General features: G+C 49.9%; 3 long non-coding RNA genes across 3 annotated transcripts; all 3 read right to left on the bottom strand.

The window, feature by feature from the left end:
- Window positions 1-5,010: 5,010 nt before the first annotated feature.
- Window positions 5,011-5,465, bottom strand: LOC136305245 (uncharacterized). Its single transcript, XR_010725191.1, has 3 exons — window positions 5,374-5,465; window positions 5,149-5,285; window positions 5,011-5,049 (listed from the first exon to the last, which is right to left on the bottom strand). It is a non-coding gene; the product is annotated as an uncharacterized lncRNA (long non-coding RNA).
- Window positions 5,466-6,898: 1,433 nt separating this feature from the next.
- LOC136305242 (uncharacterized) lies at window positions 6,899-7,772 on the bottom strand. Its single transcript, XR_010725186.1, has 6 exons — window positions 7,726-7,772; window positions 7,590-7,631; window positions 7,446-7,494; window positions 7,314-7,355; window positions 7,089-7,223; window positions 6,899-6,981 (listed from the first exon to the last, which is right to left on the bottom strand). It is a non-coding gene; the product is annotated as an uncharacterized lncRNA (long non-coding RNA).
- Window positions 7,773-8,439: 667 nt separating this feature from the next.
- On the bottom strand, window positions 8,440-9,913 carry LOC136305241 (uncharacterized). The gene is made up of 3 exons (XR_010725185.1): window positions 9,900-9,913; window positions 9,559-9,687; window positions 8,440-9,173 (listed from the first exon to the last, which is right to left on the bottom strand). It is a non-coding gene; the product is annotated as an uncharacterized lncRNA (long non-coding RNA).
- Window positions 9,914-22,511: the final 12,598 nt, after the last annotated feature.

Genomic DNA, 22,511 nt, shown 5'->3' with positions numbered 1-22,511 from the left:
CGGGGTATCTTTATTGGGGGGGCAGGGGGGCATCTTTATTAGGGTATATTCAGCTTTTATTGCATGAATGGGTTTCTTTACACTTTAGTAAACATACAGAAACAACAGATACCAATGCAAATACAGATACAGTCCATAGGCACACCTATAAAATTACAATTTACATACAGAGCAATACATTGAAATACAGCAGCAAATGCCAATACAGAACAATACAAGGCAATACAAGCCAAATGACTATTAACACAATAGAACCATTTTTCAAAATCTGAAACACTCATTATATCTTGTTTTATTGTTACAGGAAACCCAAAACAAAAGCAGCACACATAAAACATAACAATCGTCCACCGCACACACCTCCTTCAGCATGCGCACCGTGCACCCTCTCTCGCCTCTCAATCCCCTACAGTCAGCACACACTCGCAACGCTCCTCGGGAACGTGGTTCCCGGGAGCCCTGAAAAAATCAGCCTGCCTGACGAAAACCCCGGTCCCTAGGCCGTCGGCGCCCAAACTTTGGCGATGAACGTCGCCTCGCAGACCGGCCGGGACCGAGGAAAAAAAAACCCAGCCGGGGGGAAAAAAAAAAAAAACCCCCCCGGCTGGGGATTTTTTATTCTAAGTTTAAAATGTGTTGAAAAACCTGGAAGGCAAAAGTCACACACACAAGGTTAGAACCAGTCAACATGCACACAAACCCACCCTCTCTCACCTCTCAATCCCCTACCATCAGCACACACTCGCACCGCTCCTCGGGAACGTGGTTCCCGGGAGCCCTGAAAAAATCAGCCTGCCTGACGAAAACCCCGGTCCCTAGGCCGTCGGCGCCCAAACTTTGGCGATGAACGTCGCCTCGCAGACCGGCCGGGACCGAGGAAAAAAAAACCCAGCCGGGGGGAAAAAAAAAAAAACCCCCCCGGCTGGGGATTTTTTATTCTAAATTTAAAATGTGTTGAAAAACCTGGAAGGCAAAAGTCACACACACAAGGTTAGAACCAGTCAGCACACACACTCGCACAGGCAAACCCAAGCAGACAGACAAGTCTCAGACATACACAGTCACTCTTCAGCTTACCCAGTAGATTCCAAGAGACTCCGTAGCATCAGCAACCACAGAGAGACTAAGCCTGCCCGGAGACCTGCAAGACAATGACAGGTGGTCAACAAGTGGTTACCTGACAGCTAGGCATCATCCCCCCTCAGGGCCCATACCTTCTCTACCCAAAACTCCACAGAAAAAAGATGAACTGCAAAGCCCTACAACTCTTCTACCTAACTGTGACTGTGCCAGGGCAGGGCAGCTCAAGCATAAGTCATACAGTAGGATACAGCAACATCATGACTTAGAGTGCAATACAAACACAGTCACTTTCAATACAATACAAGCACAGTGACTTTGAGTGCAATACAAGCACAGTGACTTTGAGTGCAATACAAGCACAGTGACTTACAGTGCAATACAAACAGTCACTTGCAACGCAAACAGAGTCACTGGCAGTGCAATGCAAACAGAGTCACTTGCAATACAAACAGAGTCACTGTCAGTGCAATACAAACAGAGTCACTGTCAGTGCAATACAATACAGAGTCACTGTCAGTGCAATACAATACAGAGTCACTGGCAATACAATACAATACAGAGTCACTGGCAATGCAATACAATACAGAGTCACTGGCAATGCAATACAATACAGAGTCACTGGCAATGCAATACAATACAGAGTCACTGGCAATACAATACAAACAGAGTCACTGGCAATACAATACAAACAGAGTCACTTGCAATACAATACAAACAGAGTCACTGGCAGTGCAATACAAACAGAGTCACTGGCAATGCAATACAAACAGAGTCACAGGCAATACAATACAAACAGAGTCACAGGCAATACAATACAAACAGAGTCACTGGCAATACAATACAAACACAGTCACTTGCAATACAATACAGAGTCACTGGCAATGCAATACAATACAGAGTCACTTGCAATACAATACAAACAGAGTCACTTGCAATACAAACAGAGTCACTGGCAATACAATACAAACAGAGTCACTTGCAATACAATACAAACAGAGTCACTTGCAATACAATACAAACAGAGTCACTGGCAGTGCAATACAAACAGAGTCACTGGCAATGCAATACAAACAGAGTCACAGGCAATACAATACAAACAGAGTCACATGCAATACAATACAAACAGAGTCACATGCAATACAATACAAACAGAGTCACATGCAATACAATACAAACACAGTCACTTGCAATACAATACAGAGTCACTGGCAATGCAATACAGAGTCACTGGCAATGCAATACAATACAGAGTCACTTGCAATGCAATACAAACAGAGTCACTGGCAATACAAAACAAACATAGTCACTTGCAATACAAAACAAACATAGTCACTTGCAATACAAAACAAACATAGTCACTTGCAAGACAAACATAGTCAGTTCCAAGTCAATACAAACAAAACTGCTCACTAGACTAAGTGCCTAAGCTGTTAAGAGGACACTCCAGAAGCTCGGGAAGCCGAGTGAAGAAAGCGATGACTGCCGGGTGACCGTGGCGATGCCTCCGGACGAAAGGCGACCTCGTCGGGTGAAAACGTCCGCTAGGCCGCCGAGACTCAAAGACTGCTGACGACGCAAAACACGCTAGAATGCTGAACTGCCCTGCCCAGCAAATGCTCCAGCGAGACCGAGGGGAAACCCTCTCCCGTTACTTCAGAGGGACCCATCCCACTAGGGCCCTCTCTTCTAAGCTAATGTGAAATTGCCTCCCACTTGCAAAGTTCTTTCCCCTGCACCCAAACACAAGCCCCAACACTTATCTTTTGGAAGACGAGCGGACAAAATCCATCCTCCGAGGACTTCGGCGCTGCCGTATCCAAACTTAGGCTCCGCACCTCCTCTCAATACCTAAGACAACAAAGTACAAACTGTGAAAATTGTGTGACAGGAAACTAATCCCCAGGCTTTCCAAGCACCTCTGCCCCAACTCACCTCAGATACTGATTTGGCTCCACAGTCTACCCAGAGGGTACCTGCAAAAGGAAAAGGTACACATTTAGCATGCTGCAACACACCCCATGCCTATGGATCACCCCTAATGCCTAAAAGCCAACGTACCCGCTTGCCCCTAATCCTTGGCATGTGTAGGACAGTGGCAGCACCTGCAAAGACACAAAGAAAACAGCAGGCTGAGTCACTGAGAAAACACAATCACCGCAATCTAACAGAACTCAGTAATACATAAAGCTCAAGCTGATACCCACCAAGCCACTGGCATCCAGGACCAGGAAATCTTGCAAGTGGACCACCTAAAATGAAAGTAAATTAAACAGTGGATGTTAGAGTTACACCAGAAATTGAGACCTGAGCAATGACAGCAGCTTCCATCCACCAGTCAATGCTCACCTAGGCAGCTGGTCCTGGACTGCCAAGATCCCGCTTTACCTCCTAAAAATAAAAACAAAAAACAAGGCTGTAACATACTCACAATGTACACCCCCCCGGCAAAACCAAACTGGGACTGACTTAAACTCACACCCACCTGGCCGCTGCCAGCCTGAGCCACAACAACCTCACAAGCAGACCACCTGAAATAAAACAAAAATCAACAGTGGATGGTTAGACTTGAGCCAGAAATGGAGAGCGGAGCAACAACAACAGCTGCTGTCCACCAGTGAATGCTCACCTGGCCCGCTTCTCCTGGACTGCCAATATCCTGCATAAGCTCCTAAAAACAAAGACAAAGGTCAGGGCTGTATCAGAGCCACCATTTACACCTCCCCTGCAAAGACCGACAGGGACTGACCTTCTCGGGGGAACCGATGAATCCCACAGGGGCTGCTCTGCCACAGGGTTAATCCATCTGCATCTGAAAGAAAGTTAGGACAAGAGTCAAAGGGCTGCAGGATAACTTGACAGCTCCACGCATCTTGGGTCAATCTACAGATCCCACCTAGAAGCCAATGCACCCTGCATTTCAAATTTGTCCTATTACCCCTACACCCAGCTGTGCTGCAGGGCAGAGCAGCTCCGGGCCAAATACACACCCACACCCGTGACACAAGACGCAACAAACAAAGGGACGCGACAGGGAAAGAAAACTCTCGATGAGAGGAATGACCCTGAGGACCGAGAGAACTCGGGAGCAGATGACCGAGGTAAGCTGAAAGGAGAGCTGACCGGGCTCAGAGAAACCTGCAGGAAAAAAGATGCTAAGGGGATGAATTATCCCAAGAACCGCAAAGATGGACGCTCGAGAATGCTCCGGTCACACTCTGCTACCTAGCTTTGCATTCTTACAAGTCCTAATCCACCGGAATGGATGCTGGTGGTGCTCGGCTGTCAGTACAGCTCAGAACAAGACCTGGAAAGACATTGGACGGGATGCTTCTGAAGAGAGATACGATGCCCATGCCTGCCCGAGCTCCCGAGTCGATGGTCCGAGGGCATCGGCACCTGGCCGAGGAACTGAGAGTCCTAAGAGGCTAAGAGGGATGCCAGGGTTTTTGGTAGGCCCCTTGAAGGGCTAAGGCAAAAGACATGAAACAAAGAGTGCGCAACAAACGAGGGACACGACAAGCACCGGGACTGCTCTGCCCTGCACACCTCAGTGGTGAGATCAAAAGGGAGACTTTCCCTGTAGGAAGCCTAAGGGACCGCTTCCTGGACAACCCCAGCTCCAAACCCAACTGAAAAACCAGTCCCGGTTGAAAGCCGACCCGGCCCCCCACTTTCGTCCCCTCCGTGGCTCGGAGCCCTCCACTTATCTCTCAGACATCTGAAGATGCAGAGTCCAGGCAGGTGAAAAGGAAGGCTGGCTCTCCCTCAGGGAAATTCCTGGTAACACCAGGCTGCTCTCTCTTAGTCAGCTGCAATAAAGAAAAGCAAACATCACTGTGTGATCTTAGCAGCACAGCGCCCAAACCCCAACAATTCTGCTACTCACCATCTCTTGAGAACTCCCAGGCCCTCAAGCCCGCTGCCTCGGCCGTGCTTGGAGAGTCATGCCATCGTCCTGGGGTAGGTCTGGATTAAGAACACACAAGGGATTTGACAGTGCTGAAACTTGACAGGACCCTCTCTCCTCCCTGCCTCCCCAACTCCTCAGCTGTTATCAAAGCCTACCTGGAAAGCAGCTTCAAACAGAGAAATTGAGGCTTGATCACACAGTCCTGTAATGCTTCTGAAGGGCTCACAAAAAAAGGTGCCCAAGTTCATGATCTCATGGCAGAGGGTACTTCAGCAGAAGAAGAGTGGACCACCTAAAACACAATAATAGAAGCTTAGAGGTGCACCAGAAATTGAGACCTGAGCGATTACAGCCACTTCCATCCACCAGTCAATGCTCACCTAGGCAGCTGGTCCTGGACTGCCAAGATCCCGCTTTACCTCCTAAAAATAAAAACAAAAAACAAGGCTGTAACATACTCACAATGTACACCCCCCCGGCAAAACGAAACTGGGACTGACTTAAACTCACACCCACCTGGCCGCTGCCAGCCTGAGCCACAACAACCTCACAAGCAGACCACCTGAAATAAAACAAAAATCAACAGTGGATGGTTAGACTTGAGCCAGAAATTCAGACGGGAGCAATAACAACTGCTTCTGTCCGCCGGTCGATGCTCACCTGGCGCGCTTCTCCTGGACTGCCAATATCCTGCATAAGCTCCTAAAAACAAAGACAAAGGTCAGGGCTGTATCAGAGCCACCATTTACACCTCCCCTGCAAAGACCGACCGGGACTGACCTTCTCGGGGGAACCGATGACACCCACAGGGGCTGCTCTGCCACAGGGTTAATCCATCTGCATCTGAAAGAAAGTTAGGACAAGAGTCAAAGGGCTGCAGGATAACTTGACAGCTCCACGCATCTTGGGTCAATCTACAGATCCCACCTAGAAGCCAATGCACCCTGCATTTCAAATTTGTCCTATTACCCCTACACCCAGCTGTGCTGCAGGGCAGAGCAGCTCCGGGCCAAATACACACCCACACCCGTGACACAAGACGCAACAAACAAAGGGACGCGACAGGGAAAGAAAACTCTCGATGAGAGGAATGACCCTGAGGACCGAGAGAACTCGGGAGCAGATGACCGAGGTAAGCTGAAAGGAGAGCTGACCGGGCTCAGAGAAACCTGCAGGAAAAAAGATGCTAAGGGGATGAATTATCCCAAGAACCGCAAAGATGGACGCTCGAGAATGCTCCGGTCACACTCTGCTACCTAGCTTTGCATTCTTACAAGTCCTAATCCACCGGAATGGATGCTGGTGGTGCTCGGCTGTCAGTACAGCTCAGAACAAGACCTAGAAAGACATTAGACTGGATGCTTCTGAAGAGAGATACGATGCCCATGCCTACCCGAGCTCCCGAGTCGATGGTCCGAGGGCATCGGCACCTGGCCGAGGAACTGAGAGTCCTAAGAGGCTAAGAGGGATGCCAGGGTTTTTGGTAGGCCCCTTGAAGGGCTAAGGCAAAAGACATGAAACAAAGAGTGCGCAACAAACGGGGGACACGACAAGCACCGGGACTGCTCTGCCCTGCACACCTCAGTGGTGAGATCAAAAGGGAGACTTTCCCTGTAGGAAGCCTAAGGGGCCGCTGCTTGGATGGCCCCGTCTCCAAACCCCCGCCCGGTGGAAAGCCAACCCGGCCCCCCGCTTTCATCCCCTCCGTGGCTCGGAGCCCTCCACTTATCTCTCAGACATCTGGAGATGCAGAATCCTGGCAGGTGAAAAGGAAGGCCGCCTCTCCCTCAGGGAAATTCCTGCTAACACCAGGCTGCTCTCTCTTAGTCAGCTGCAATAAAGAAAAACAAACATCACTGTGTGGTCTTAGCACCGCATCGCCCAAAACCCAACAATTCTGCTACCCACCGCCTCTTGAGAACGCCCGGGTGCTCGGGCCCGCTGCCTCGGCCGTGCTTGGAGGGTGATGGCATCGTCAGGGCGTAGGTCTGGATTAAGAGCAGACAAGGGATTTGACATTGCTGATACTTGAGAGGACCCTCGCTCCTCCTCTCCTCCCTGCCTCCCTGACTCCTCGGCCGTTATCAAAGACTACCTGGAAAGCAGCTTCAAACGGAGAAATCGAGGCTTGATCACACAGTCCTGTAATGCTTCTGAAGGGCTCCAAAGAGAGGGACCCGGTCCATCACCACATTGGAGAAGGGACTTCAGCATAATGACAGCAGACTGCCTAAAACAGACAAAAATACAACCTTGGAGTTGCACCAGATATTGAGACCTGAGTGATAACAGCTGCTTCCATCCACCAGACAATGCTCACCTGGGCCACTTCACCTGGACTGCCAATATCCCTCTTTACCTCCTAAAAAAAAAGACAAAAAACAACGCTGTAACACAGTCATCATTTACACTGCCCCGGCAAAGGCAAACTGGGACTGACTTAACCACACACCCTCTTGGCTGCTGGTACCCACGACCGGGACATTTCACAAGCGGGCCACCTAAAAATAAGAAAACAAACAGCAGATATTAGATTTTCACCAGAAACTGAGACCTGAGCAACAGCAACCGGTTCTGTCCGCAGATCAATGCTCACCTTGCACGCTTCACCTTCACCGCCAACATCCTGCTTTACCTCCTAAAAATAGAGACAAAGAAACAGGCAGTAACAAGGGCACCAATTACACTGGCCCTGCAAAGACAAACTGCAACTGACGTAAGCTGACACCTACCTGGCCGCTGGAATCCACAAACAGGACATCTCAAAACCAGACCACCTGAAAAAAAAAAAAAAAAACCCAACAGTGGATGGTTAGAGTTGCACCAGAAATTGACACCGGAGAAATAACAACTGCTTCTGTTCACCGGTCCATGCTCACCTTGCCCGCTTCTTCTGGACTGACAATATCCTGCATTAGCTCCTAAAAACAAAGACAAAGGTCAGGGCTGTAACAGAGCCACCATTTACCCCTCCCCTGCAAAGACCGACTCGGACTGACCTTCTCGGGAGAACCGACTCCACCGATAGGGGCTGCTCTGCCACAGGTTTAATCAGTCTGCATCTGAAAGAAAGTTAGGACAAAAGTCAAAGGGCTGCAGGATAACTTGACAGCTCCACACATCTTGGTCAGTCTACAGATCCCACCTAGAAGCCAATGCACCCTGCACTTCAAATTTGTCCTATTACCCCTACACCCAGCTGTGCTACAGGGCAGGGCAGAGCAGCGCTGGGCCAAATACACACCCACACCCGTGACACAAGACGCAACAAACGAGGAGACACGACAGGGAAAGAAAAAAATCTCGAAGAGAGGAATGACCCTGAGGACCGAGAGAACTCGGGAGGAGATGATCGAGGTAAGACGGATGGAGAGCTGACCGGGCTCAGAGAAACCTGCAGGAAAAAAGATGCTAAGGGGATGAATTATCCCAAGAACCGCAAAGATGGACGCTCGAGAATGCTCCGGTCAGAATCCTCTCCCTAGCTTTGCATCCTTACAAGTCCTAATCCACCGGAATGGATCGTGGTGGTGCTTGGCTGTCAGTACAGCTCAGAACAAGACCTGAAAAGACAGTAAACTGGATGCTTCTGAAAATAAATACGATTCCCATGCTGGCCTGAGCTCCCGAGTCGATGGTTTGATGGTATCGGCGCCTGGCCGAGGAACTGAGGGACCGGAGATGCTAAAAATGATGCCGGGATTTTGATGGCCCCTTGAAAAGCCAGAGAAAATGACATGAAATACAAGACACTCAAAAGACACAGAGTGCACAACAGACAACTGACAGGACATGCACCGGGACTGGACTGCCCTGCACCACAGCATTGGGATCAAAATTAATGCTTCCCCTTGACAGCTAACGGGATCGCTGAGTGGGGCTGGACGACGCTGCGCGCCGGACCGCACGATGCGGACGGGGACCGTTCTGCCTTGCGTGCCCCGTAGTTGCTATTGAAGTATAGCCGTTCCCTTCGGCTGTCCTAAGTGGCCCCTTAAGGGACACCCCTGTCCCCTCTGGTAGCTGTTAAACCGGACCCATAAATTTCTGACACCCCTGTCGTCCTATCTCGAGGCCGTGGCCCCTGACTTATCTTTGAGATGACCGGTAAGGTGAATCCACGTTGGACTGGAAATAAGTCTGTCTCAGAAGGCCCTCCGATCGCCGATTAGCCTCTTAGCTATGAAAAAGAAAAATGAAAAGCGATGCACGAATTTAGCGGCGCGTGCGCCGAATCCCGAGGGGGCGGCCGCTTGCCCTCGCCTAAGCGTGCCCGGGTCCTCGACTCTATGGCTTCGTCCCGCATCTAAGCCTAGGGCTGTTACAATGTCCGGTCCCTGAGTTAGCAGGGGGCAAAACTGTAGGGCAGGTCTGTGAGCAAAACTTAGGTGCTCACATTTACGTATCTTAGGTGCTCTTCTGTGCTATAAGACGCACAAATGCAGCTGCTATTACTTGCAAAAAAGCCTTGGGGGAGGCCCTCAAATGCAGGTCGTTCCTCATTTTGCTGCCTTCAAAACCTGCTAACTCTCAACCGGGTACCCTGAACGTGGTCCTCGCCTTACCGATCGGAAGCCTGGATCTCGGTCGTTGCCTCTGACGTATACAGTGGCCCTTTTGAGGTGACAAATCTTCTGAAAGAATCTGGAAGATCGTGCTGGATGTGACCTATAACTTCAGGAGTACTGCTCCTCCTAAAAGAAAATGAGAACAAACCCAGAAATTACAAAAGCGCCTTTCCTCCCCTGAATGTGCAAACAAAACCCCTGAACTTAAATACTCCCTGTATTTGATAGCATCTTCTTTGTAGTGTCCTCAAAGCTCCTGTTATTTGTAGGTGCCCAAAAACACCTAAAAAAAATAAGCTAATAGAGCCTCTTCGCTGAAATGAGAGGAGAGCTCTTACCCTGGCTGATTCCCAGGAGGGAATGAAGCCCCTTGGCAAAAGCTGGGGTTAATATACCCCTGATTGGGCCCGCCCCTCGTTCCCAGAATGCCCGGGAAAAGGGAGGAGGCAACTCCCACGGGGTATAAAAGCTCTCGAAGGAGCTGCAGCTGTTTGGCTCCTCTGACTCAAATGCAAGGTAAGTACAGGGCTCGATAGAGAAAAAAACTCCTTGGGGTAATAATGCTATTTTTCTGTTTTGGCTGTAATGACTTCAGGCTAGAGGGCAAAAATAAAACTTAGCGTTTTAGTAACATAGCAAGATAGTAATTTGGGTAATTTGCTGTTGACGGGGGTAATTATTCCTGGGTGACTGCAATTAGTATTCCACAAGTGACTAAGTAGGATGACAAAGAACAGTAAGATTATGAATGGTGTAAGGCTCATTAGCACCTCTAAGTAAGTATATCAATGTATTAATTACAAAGGAGAAAAAGAATAAACTCCCAGGTGGTGTTAAGCTTATATATACGCCTGGATTGCTCCCGTCTGAGATAGGTGTTACCGGGGTACCCGTTCGAGTGCAACTGAAGTCCAATTTTAAATCCTTAAAATGCTGAAAAAGGCACGGGTTCCTTCAATTTAAAATTAGCATATGGGCAGTTACCTCTGCTTAAACTGTGACGTGGAAAATAAATGGCTTGTGCCCCTTAACTTAATCTCCTAAAATTTTTGGAAAAGAGGAGTTTCCTTCAGTTTAAGTCTCTCCAGGGAGGAGAAAAAAGGGGAGTGTTCCCTAAAATTCAAGCCCTTAAAAAGCAGAGACAGCTAGGCCCCTCTGCACTAGCACCTCCCCACAGGGGTGTGCCCAGGAAACCCTCTGAAGACAGGGGGCATTGTGGGATGAGGTCGAGAAAGGTCCCGCAGATTGTTCGTTCCCCTGCGTGACCCTTCGTCTGCCTGTGAAACGCTGGGGTGCTAGGCTTCCGTTCTGTGGGAGAGAACTGTTCTTCTTGTGGCCGGTGGCCGAGATGGAAGTTCTATCCCCAGAATTCCTTCCCAGAAGTCCTAAGTTTGTAATTATTTAGGAAATTTTTCCCAGACTGTAACCAATTACCAGAAATATTTACTTAGGAATCCTTACTGAATTGTATTTCTGTTGAGGTCTTCTACGTGTCCCTTAAGGAGCCAGGGGGGTTGCCAGGTGACTTATGTCTAATCCTGACCGGCCCGGAGCAAACCGGAGTCCTGCTGCCGGTGGCTGGTCCACCCTAAATTACAGTAACATATTAATGTAATTTATAAAAATTCCCTTTGCCTACTAAACAAATTTTCCAGGATGATCCAGGGAAGAGATCTCCTCCATCCTTAGTTTGGCAAATGCCAGTTCTGAGATCCATCTAGGCAGAAAACTACTACAAGTATTTGCTTGGTTTTTACTACATCTAGCTGTATGATGAAAATAGATTAATGGTCATTAGGTAAAACCTTTTCAGAGGGCAAAATATTTCACACAGATCCCATTTTGACAGTATGGCAGTTTTGGGGATTAGGAATCCCATCCATAGAAGACATCAAAGAAATGATACTTTGCAAATTGATATTTAGAAATTGTCTTAGAGATGTTATAACTTAACATTCTAACATTATGAAATAGAATGGTTTTGGCATGTTGAAACTGGGTGATTCTGGTATTCCAGAACCCATCCCGTATTTTGCAATGGAGACTTTGAAACGTACATGTTTAATACTTTGAAACCGGGTGAACACCTATATGAAATCCAGGCAGAGTAATGTTTTGGAATCTAGATGGAGAAAGATGAGGGTTGTAGCAATGTTGCAAGCAGATTGACGGACATCTTATAAAAACGACATGTAACTGCTTTCAAATTAGGGGAGTTACTTTTTTCAATCTAGGGCAGGCAGGATTTTTAGGGTCAGAGGAGAAGTCTCCCTCCAAAAATTAGCAATAGAAGAATATTTCACCCAAACCCAATAAACCGAAACTAGGATGCAGGGAGGGTACATACTACCAACGGACTATAAAAACAGACATCAGGACCCTAAGGGGGTGACTTAACTCTCCCACAAAAGGAACATCCAGTCAAGTCTAAGGCATTCTACATGGAACTAGACTTCTGGAAAATAGAATTCTGAATGCATCAGCATTGTCCCAAGACCCATGCTACTAGAAGCAGAATCCCAGACTGGCCGTGGAGTGCCAATCACCTCCTAAAAACTGAAATCAGGAATGTGATCGGGTAAGTCCAGCTTGCCACAGAAAAGGGCCACCGATCTTGAACAGAGCGCTATGCCCAGGAGTGGACTTATGCCATCTACAATTCTAAACATACCTGCACTTCTCCCAGAGCCAAGCTGCCAGAAGCTGGAACCCTAACTGTCCTTCGAGTGCCAAATGTCTCCTACAACCGAACATTACGAACTTCGAGGAGTGAGTTTATGTTCCATCAGAAGAGAACCACCGTTCCTGCACAGAACTCTCAGCCACGGAGTGGGCTGCTAAATGATAAAATTAAGTTCAGCACAGGACATCTGCCAGATCCAAGCTCCCAGAAGCTGGAACCCTTACTGTCCTTGGAGTGCCAAATCTATCCTATGAACTGACATCAGGAGCCTGATGGGGAGAGTTTAGGTTCCCACGAATGACAGCCACCTTTCCTTCAGAGAGCTCTGTGCCCGGGAGTGGGCTTCTGCCACTTAGAATTCTGAACACCACACTTACTCCCAGATCCACGCTGTCAGTAGATGGAACCGTGGCTCCCATTAGACGATCAAATGCCTCCTTAAAACTGAAAATCTGAACCAGGAGAGTGTGCTTAGTATCCCCAGAAAAGGGGACAACGTTCCTGCACAGAGCTCTGAGCCAAGGAGTGAGCTTCTGCAACTTGAAAGTCAGAACACTGCTGCACTTGTCCCATGGCCAAGCTGCTAGAATTGGGAGCCCCAACTGTCCTTCAAGTGCCAAATGTCTCCTACCACCTGACATGAGGAACCTGGTGCGGGCAGTTTAGCTTCCCACCGAACAGAGCCACCGCTGCTGCACAGAACTCCCTGCCCCGGAGTGGGCTTCTGCCTGCTAAAAATAAGTTCAGCACGAAACTTCTGCCAGATCCAAGCTGCCAGAAACTGGAACCCTTACTGTCCTTGGAGTGCCAAATGTCTCCTACAACCTGACATTAGGAACTTAGGGAGTGAATTCAGCTTCCCCCAAAAGAGATCCACTGTTCCTGCAAATAGCTCTGTTCCCCGGAGTGGGCTTCTGCCACTTGAAAGTCAGAACACTGCTGCACTTCTCCCATGGCCAAGCTGCTAGAATCTGGAGCCCCAACTGTCCTTCGAGTGCGAAATGTCTCCTACCACCTGACATGAGGAACGTGGTGCGGGCAGTTTAGCTTCCCACCGAACAGAGCCACAGCTGCTGAACAGAACTCCTAGCCCCAGAGTGGGCTTCTGCCTACTAAAAATAAGTTCAGCACAGGATATCTGCCAGATCCAAGCTGCCAGATGCTGGAACCCTAACTGTCCTTGGAGGGCCAAATGTCTCCAACAACCTGACATCAGGAACCTGATGAGGTGAGTCCAGATTCCCACACAAAAGGGGTGACACTTCCTGCACAGAACTATCTGCCCCAGAGTGGGCTGCGAACTGATAAAATTAAGTTCAGCACAGGACATCTGCCAGATCCAAGCTCCCAGATGCTGGAACACTTACTGTCCTTGGAGGGCCAAATCTATCCTATAAACTGAAATCAGGAGCCTCATCGGGGGAGTTTAGTTTCTCACAGAAAAGACCCACCGTTGCTGCACAGAACTCTCTGCCCTGGAGTGGGCTTCTGCCTGCTAAAAATAAGTTCAGCATAGGATATCTGCCAGATCCAAGCTGCCAGAAGCTGAAACGCTTACTGTCCTTGGAGTGCAAAATGTCTCCTACAACCTGACATTAGGAACTTCGGGGGGTGAGTTTAGTTTCCCACAGAAGAGAGCCACTGTTCCTGCACAGCGCTCTGTGCCCGGGAGTGGGCTTCTGCCACTTAGAATTCTGAACAGTGTACTTACTCCCACAACCAAGCCGCCATGAAGCTGAAACCCGGGCTGCCCTTAGACTGCCAAACACCTCCTGCAAATTGACATCAGGAACTTGGAGGGGTGAGTTTAGCTTCCCACAGAAGAGATCCACTGTTCCTGCACAGAGCACTGTGCCCGGGAGTGGGCTTCTGCCACTTTCAATTCGGAACACTGCTGCATTTCTCCCACAGCCAATCTCCCAGAAGCTGAAACCCTTACTATCCTGCGAGTGCCAAATGTCTCCTACAACCTGACATCAGGAACCTGATGGGCTCAGTTTAGACTCCCACAGAAAAGGGGCGACAGTTCCTGCACAAAGCCCTCTGCCCCTGGGTGGGCTTCTGCCTCCTAAAAATAAGTTCAGCACGAAACTTCTGCCAGATCCAAGCTGCCAGAAACTGGAACCCTTACTGTCCTTGGACTGCCAAATGTCTCCTACAACCTGACATTAGGAACTTAGGGAGTGAATTCAGCTTCCCCCAAAAGAGATCCACTGTTCCTGCAAATAGCTCTGTTCCCCGGAATGGGCTTCTGCCACTTGAAAGTCAGAACACTGCTGCACTTCTCCCATGGCCAAGCTGCTAGAATCTGGAGCCCCAACTGTCCTTCGACTGCGAAATGTCTCCTACCACCTGACATGAGGAACCTGGTGCAGGCAGTTTAGCTTCCCACCGAACAGAGCCACAGCTGCTGAACAGAACTGCTAGCCCCAGAGTGGGCTTCTGCCTACTAAAAATAAGTTCAGCACAGGATATCTGCCAGATCCAAGCTGCCAGATGCTGGAACCCTAACTGTCCTTGGAGGGCTAAATGTCTCCTACAACCTGAAATGAAGGACTTGGAGGGGTGAGTTTAGTTTCCCACAGAAGAGAGCCACTGTTTCTGCACAGAACTCTCGGCCCCGAAGTGGGGTTCTGCCTGCTAAATATAAATTCAGCACAGGATATCTGCCAGATCCAAGCTTTCAGAAGTTGGAACTCTAACTGTCCTTGGAGGGCCAAATGTCTCCTACAACCTGACATTAGGAACGTAGAGGGGTGAGTTTAGCTTCCTAAAGAAGAGAGCCACCGTTCCTGCACAGAACTCTCTGCCCTGCAGTGGGCTGCAAACTGATAAAATTAAGTTCAGCACCGGACATCTGCCAGATCCAAGCTGCCAGAAGCTGAAACGCTTACTGCCCATGGAGTGCCAAATCTATCCTATGAACTGAAATCAGGACCCTGATGGGGACAGTTTAGCTTCCCACGAATGACAGCCACCTTTCCTTCAGAGAGCTCTGTGCCCCGGACTAGGCTTCTGCCACTTAGAATTCTGAACACCACACTTACTCCCAGATGCACGCTGTCAGTACCTGGAAGCCTGGCTCCCCTTAGACTGCCAAATGGCTCCGTAAAACAGACAATCTGAACCAGGGGGGTGTGTTTAGTTTCCCCAGAAAAGGGGACACCGTTCCTGCACAGAGCTCTGAGCCCAGCAGTAGGCTTCTGCCACTTAAAATTCTGGACACTGCTGCACTTCTCCCATGGCCAAGCTGCCAGAATCTGGAGCCCTAACCGTCCTTCGAGTGCGAAATGTCTCCTACCACCTGACATGAGGAACCTGGTGCGGGCAGTTTAGCTTCCCACCGAACAGAGCCACCACTGCTGCAAAGAACTCCCTGCCCCGGAGTGGGCTTCTGCCTGCTAAAAGTAAGTTCAGCACGAAACTTCTGCCAGATCCAAGCATCCAGAAGCTGGAACCCTTACTGTCCTTGGAGTGCCAAATGTCTCCTACAGCCTGACATCAGGAACCTGCTGGGGTGAGTTTAGTTTCCCACAGAAAAGACCCACCGTTCCTGCACAGAGCTCTGTGCCCGGGAGTGGGCTTCTGCCACTTAGAATTCTGAACAGTGCACATTACTCCTAGAACCAAGCTGTCAGAAGCTGGAACCCTAACTGTCCTTGGAGTGCCCAATGTCTCCTACAACCTGACATTAGGAACTTAGTCGGTGAGTATAGCTTCCCACAGAAGAGAGCCACCGTTCCTGCACAGAGCTCTGTGCCCGGGAGTGGGCTTCTGCCACTTAGAATTCTGAACAGTGTACTTACTCCCACAACCAAGCTGCCATGAAGCTGAAACCCTAGCTGCCCTTAGACTGCCAAACATCCCCTGCAAACTGACATCAGGAACTTGGAGGGGTGAGTTTAGCTTTCCACAGAAAAGACCCACCGTTCCTGCACAGAACTCTCTGCCACGGAGTGGGCTGCTAACTGATAAAAATAAGTTCAGCACAGGACTTCGGCCAGATCCAAGCATCCAGAAGCTGGAACCCTTACTGTCCTTGGAGTGCCAAATGTCTCCTACAGCCTGACATCAGGAACCTGCTGGGGTGAGTTTAGTTTCCCACAGAAAAGACCCACCGTTCCTGCACAGAGCTCTGTGCCCCGGAGTGGGCTTCTGCCACTTAGAATTCTGAACACTGCTGCACTTCTCCCATAGCCAAGCTCCAAGAAGCTGGAAACCTAACTGTCCTTGGAGTGCCAAATGTCTCCTACAACCTGACATTAGGAACCTGATGCAGTGAGTCCAGATTCCCACAGAAAAGGAGCAACGCTTCCTGCACAGAGCCCTCTGACCAAGAGAGGGCGACTGCCTGCTAAAAATAAATTCAGCACAGGATATCTGCCAGATCCAAGCTCCCAGAAGCTGGAACCCTAACTGTGCTACGAGTGCCAAATGTCTCCTACGACCTGACATTAGGAACTTCGGGGGGTGAGTTTAGCTTTCCACAGAAAAGACCCACCGTTCCTGCACAGAACTCTCGGCCACGGAGTGGGCTGCTAACTGATAAAAATAAGTTCAGCACAGGACTTTCGCCAGATCCAAGCATCCAGAAGCTGGAACCCTAACTGTCCTTGGAGTGCCAAATGTCTCCTACAGCCTGACATCAGGAACCTGCTGGGGTGAGTTTAGTTTCCCACAGAAAAGACCCACCGTTCCTGCACAGAGCTCTGTGCCCCAGAGTGGGCTTCTGCCACTTAGAATTCTGAACACTGCTGCACTTCTCCCATAGCCAAGCTCCAAGAAGCTGGAAACCTAACTGTCCTTGGAGTGCCAAATGTCTCCTACAACCTGACATTAGGAACTTCGGGGGGTGAGTTTAGCTTCCCACAGAAGAGACCCACCGTTCCTGCACAGAGCTCTGTGCCCGGGAGTGGGCTTCTGCCACTTAGAATTCTGAACAGTGTACTTACTCCCACAACCAAGCTGCCATGAAGCTGAAACCCTAGCTGCCCTTAGACTGCCAAACATCCCCTGCAAACTGACATCAGGAACTTGGAGGGGTGAGTTTAGCTTTCCACAGAAAAGACCCCCCTTTCCTGCACAGAACTCTCGGCCACGGAGTGGGCTGCTAACTGATAAAAATAAGTTCAGCACAGGACTTCTGCCAGATCCAAGCATCCAGAAGCTGGAACCCTTACTGTCCTTGGAGTGCCAAATGTCTCCTACAGCCTGACATCAGGAACCTGCTGGGGTGAGTTTAGTTTCCCACAGAAAAGACCCACCGTTCCTGCACAGAGCTCTGTGCCCGGGAGTAGGCTTCTGCCACTTAGAATTCTGAACACTGCTGCACTTCTCCCATAGCCAAGCTCCCAGAAGCTGGAACCCTAACTGTCCTGCGAGTGCCCAATTTCTCCTACAACCTGACATTAGGAACTTCGGGGGGTGAGTTTAGCTTCCCACAGAAGAGAGCCACTGTTCCTGCACAGAGCTCTGTGCCCCGGAGTGGGCTTCTGCCACTTAGAATTCTGAACAGTGTACTTACTCCCACAACCAAGCTGCCATGAAGCTGAAACCCTAGCTGCCCTTAGACTGCCAAACATCCCCTGCAAACTGACATCAGGAACTTGGAGGGGTGAGTTTAGCTTTCCACAGAAAACACCCACCGTTCCTGCACAGAACTCTCGGCCACGGAGTGGGCTGCTAACTGATAAAAATAAGTTCAGCACAGGACTTCTGCCAGATCCAAGCATCCAGAAGCTGGAACCCTTACTGTCCTTGGAGTGGCAAATGTCTCCTACAGCCTGACATCAGGAACCTGCTGGGGTGAGTTTAGTTTCCCACAGAAAAGACCCACAGTTCCTGCACAGAGCTCTGTGCCTGGGAGTGGGCTTCTGCCACTTAGAATTCTGAACAGTGCACATTACTCCCAGAACCAAGCTGTCAGAAGCTGGAACCCTAACTGTCCTGCGAGTGCCCAATGTCTCCTACAACCTGACATTAGGAACTTAGTCGGTGAGTATAGCTTCCCACAGAAGAGAGCCACTGTTCCTGCACAGAGCTCTGTGCCCGGGACTGGGCTTCTGCCACTTAGAATTCTGAACAGTGTACTTACTCCCACAACCAAGCTGCCATGAAGCTGAAACCCTAGCTGCCCTTAGACTGCCAAACACCCCCTGCAAACTGACATCAGGAACTTGGAGGGGTGAGTTTAGCTTTCCACAGAAAAGACCCACCGTTCCTGCACAGAACTCTCGGCCACGGAGTGGGCTGCGAACTGAAAAAAATAAGTTCTGCACAGGACTTCTGCCAGATCCAAGCATCCAGAAGCTGGAACCCTAACTGTCCTTGGAGCGCCAAATGTCTCCTACAGCCTGACATCACGAACTTAGTCGGTGAGTATAGCTTCCCACAGAAGAGAGCCACTGTTCCTGCACAGAGCTCTGTGCCCGGGAGTGGGCTTCTGCCACTTAGAATTCTGAACAGTGTACTCACTCCCACAACCAAGCTGCCATGAAGCTGAAACCCTAGCTGCCCTTAGACTGCCAAACACCCCCTGCAAACTGACATCAGGAACTTGGAGGGGTGAGTTTAGCTTTCCACAGAAAAGACCCCCCGTTCCTGCACAGAACTCTCGGCCACGGAGTGCGCTGCTAACTGATAAAAATAAGTTCAGCACAGGACTTCTGCCAGATCCAAGCATCCAGAAGCTGGAACCCTTACTGGCCTTGGAGTGCCAAATGTCTCCTACAGCCTGACATCAGAAACCTGCTGGGGTGAGTTTAGTTTCCCAGAGAAAAGACCCACAGTTCCTGCACAGAGCTCGGTGTCCCGGAGTGGGCTTCTGCGACTTAGAATTCTGAACAGTGCACATTACTCCCAGAACCAAGCTGTCAGAAGCTGGAACCCTAACTGTCCTTGGAGTGCCCAATGTCTCCTACAACCTGACATTAGGAACGTAGTCGGTGAGTATAGCTTCCCACAGAAAAGACCCACCGTTCCTTCACAGAACTCTCGGCCACGGAGTGGGCTGCTACCTGATAAAAATAAGTTCAGCACAGGACTTCTGCCAGATCCAAGCATCCAGAAGCTGGAACCCTAACTGGCCTTGGAGCGCCAAATGTCTCCTACAGCCTGACATCACGAACTTAGTCGGTGAGTATAGCTTCCCACAGAAGAGAGCCACTGTTCCTGCACAGAGCTCTGTGCCCGGGAGTGGGCTTCTGCCACTTAGAATTCTGAACAGTGTACTTACTCCCACAACCAAGCTGCCATGAAGCTGAAACCCTAGCTGCCCTTAGACTGCCAAACACCCCCTGCAAACTGACATCATGAACTTGGAGGGGTGAGTTTTGCTTCCCACAGAAAAGACCCACAGTTCCTGCACAGAACTCTCGGCCACGGAGTGGGCTGCTAACTGATAAAAATAAGTTCAGCCCAGGACTTCTGCCAGATCCAAGCATCCAGAAGCTGGAACCCTTACTGGCTTTGGAGTGCCAAATGTCTCCTACAGCCTGACATCAGGAACCTGTTGGGGGGAGTTTAGTTTCCCACAGAAGAGACCCACAGTTCCTGCACAGAGCTCTGTGCCCGGGAGTGGGCTTCTGCCACTTAGAATTCTGAACAGTGCACATTACTCCCAGAACCAAGCTGTCAGAAGCTGGAACCCTAAATGTCCTGCGAGTGCCCAATGTCTCCTACAACCTGACATTAGGAACTTAGTCGGTGAGTATAGCTTCCCACAGAAGAGAGCCACTGTTCCTGCACAGAGCTCTGTGCCCGGGAGTGCGCTTCTGCCACTTAGAATTCTGAACAGTGTACTTACTCCCACAACCAAGCTGCCATGAAGCTGAAACCCTAGCTGCCCTTAGACTGCCAAACACCCCCTGCAAACTGACATCAGGAATTTGGAGGGGTGAGTTTAGCTTTCCACAGAAAAGACCCACCGTTCCTGCACAGAACTCTCGGCCACGGAGTGGGCTGTGAACTGAAAAAAATAAGTTCTGCACAGGACTTCTGCCAGATCCAAGCATCCAAAAGCTGGAACCCTAACTGTCCTGCGAGTGCCCAATGTCTCCTACAACCTGACATTAGGAACTTAGTCGGTGAGTATAGCTTCCCACAGAAGACAGCCACTGTTCCTGCACAGGGCTCTGTGCCCGGGAGTGGGCTTCTGCCACTTAGAATTCTGAACAGTGTACTTACTCCCACAACCAAGCTGCCATGAAGCTGAAACCCTAGCTGCCCTTAGACTGCCAAACACCCCCTGCAAACTGACATCAGGAACTTGGAGGGGTGAGTTTAGCTTTCCACAGAAAAGACCCACCGTTCCTGCACAGAACTCTCGGCCACGGAGTGCGCTGCTAACTGATAAAAATAAGTTCAGCACGGGACTTCTGCCAGATCCAAGCATCCAGAAGCTGGAACCCTTACTGGCCTTGAAGTGCCAAATGGCTCCTACAGCCTGACATCAGGAACCTGCTGGGGTGAGTTTAGTTTCCCACAGAAAAGACCCACCGTTCCTACACAGAGCTCTGTGCCCCGGAGTGGGCTTCTGCCACTTAGAATTCTGAACAGTGCACATTACTCCCACAACAAAGCTGTCAGAAGCTGGAACCCTAACTGTCCTTGGAGTGCCCAATGTCTCCTACAACCTGACATTAGGAACTTAGTCGGTGAGTATAGCTTCCCACAGAAAAGACCCACCGTTCCTTCACAGAACTCTCGGCCACGGAGTGGGCTGCGAACTGAAAAAAATAAGTTCAGCACAGGACTTCTGCCAGATCCAAGCATCCAGAAGCTGGAACCCTAACTGGCCTTGGAGCGCCAAATGTCTCCTACAGCCTGACATCACGAACTTAGTCGGTGAGTATAGCTTCCCACAGAAGAGAGCCGCTGTTCCTGCACAGAGTTCTGTGCCCGGAAGTAGGCTTCTGCCACTTAGAATTCTGAACACTGCTGCACTTCTCCCATAGCCAAGCTCCCAGAAGCTGGAACCCTAACTGTCCTGCGAGTGCCCAATGTCTCCTACAACCTGACATTAGGAACTTCAGGGGGTGAGTTTAGCTTCCCACAGAAGAGACCCACAGCTCCTGCACAGAGCTCTGTGTCCCGGAGTGGGCTTCTGCCACTTAGAATTCTGAACAGTGTACTTACTCCCACAACCAAGCTGCCATGAAGCTGAAACCCTAGCTGCCCTTAGACTGCCAAACACCCCCTGCAAACTGACATCATGAACTTGGAGGGGTGAGTTTAGCTTTCCACAGAAAAGACCCACCGTTCCTGCACAGAACTATCGGCCACGGAGTGGGCTGCTAACTGATAAAAATAAGTTCAGCACAGGACTTCTGCCAGATCCAAGCATCCAGAAGCTGGAACCCTTACTGGCCTTGGAGCGCCAAATGTCTCCTACAGCCTGACATCAGGAACCTGCTGGGGGGAGTTTAGTTTCCCACAGAAGAGACCCACAGTTCCTGCACAGAGCTCTGTGCCCGGGAGTGGGCTTCTGCCACTTAGAATTCTGAACAGTGCACATTACTCCCAGAACCAAGCTGTCAGAAGCTGGAACCCTAACTGTCCTGCGAGTGCCCAATGTCTCCTACAACCTGACATTAGGAACTTAGTCGGTGAGTATAGCTTCCCACAGAAGAGAGCCACTGTTCCTGCACAGAGCTCTGTGCCCGGGACTGGGCTTCTGCCACTTAGAATTCTGAACAGTGTACTTACTCCCACAACCAAGCTGCCATGAAGCTGAAACCCTAGCTGCCCTTAGACTGCCAAACACCCCCTGCAAACTGACATCAGGAATTTGGAGGGGTGAGTTTAGCTTTCCACAGAAAAGACCCACCGTTCCTGCACAGAACTCTCGGCCACGGAGTGGGCTGTGAACTGAAAAAAATAAGTTCTGCACAGGACTTCTGCCAGATCCAAGCATCCAAAAGCTGGAACCCTAACTGTCCTGCGAGTGCCCAATGTCTCCTACAACCTGACATTAGGAACTTAGTCGGTGAGTATAGCTTCCCACAGAAGACAGCCACTGTTCCTGCACAGAGCTCTGTGCCCGGGAGTGGGCTTCTGCCACTTAGAATTCTGAACAGTGTACTTACTCCCACAACCAAGCTGCCATGAAGCTGAAACCCTAGCTGCCCTTAGACTGCCAAACACCCCCTGCAAACTGACATCATGAACTTGGAGGGGTGAGTTTTGCTTCCCACAGAAAAGACCCACAGTTCCTGCACAGAACTCTCGGCCACGGAGTGGGCTGCTAACTGATAAAAATAAGTTCAGC

Source organism: Chamaea fasciata, unplaced genomic scaffold (genome assembly GCF_029207755.1).
Source record: "Chamaea fasciata isolate MVZ Bird 193981 ecotype frontalis unplaced genomic scaffold, bChaFas1.0.hap1 SCAF_338, whole genome shotgun sequence".
In the NCBI taxonomy this organism is placed as follows: Eukaryota; Metazoa; Chordata; class Aves; order Passeriformes; family Sylviidae; genus Chamaea; species Chamaea fasciata.
The sequence above is the reverse complement of the archived record's forward strand: the minus strand, read 5'-3'. Positions and strand labels throughout refer to the sequence as shown.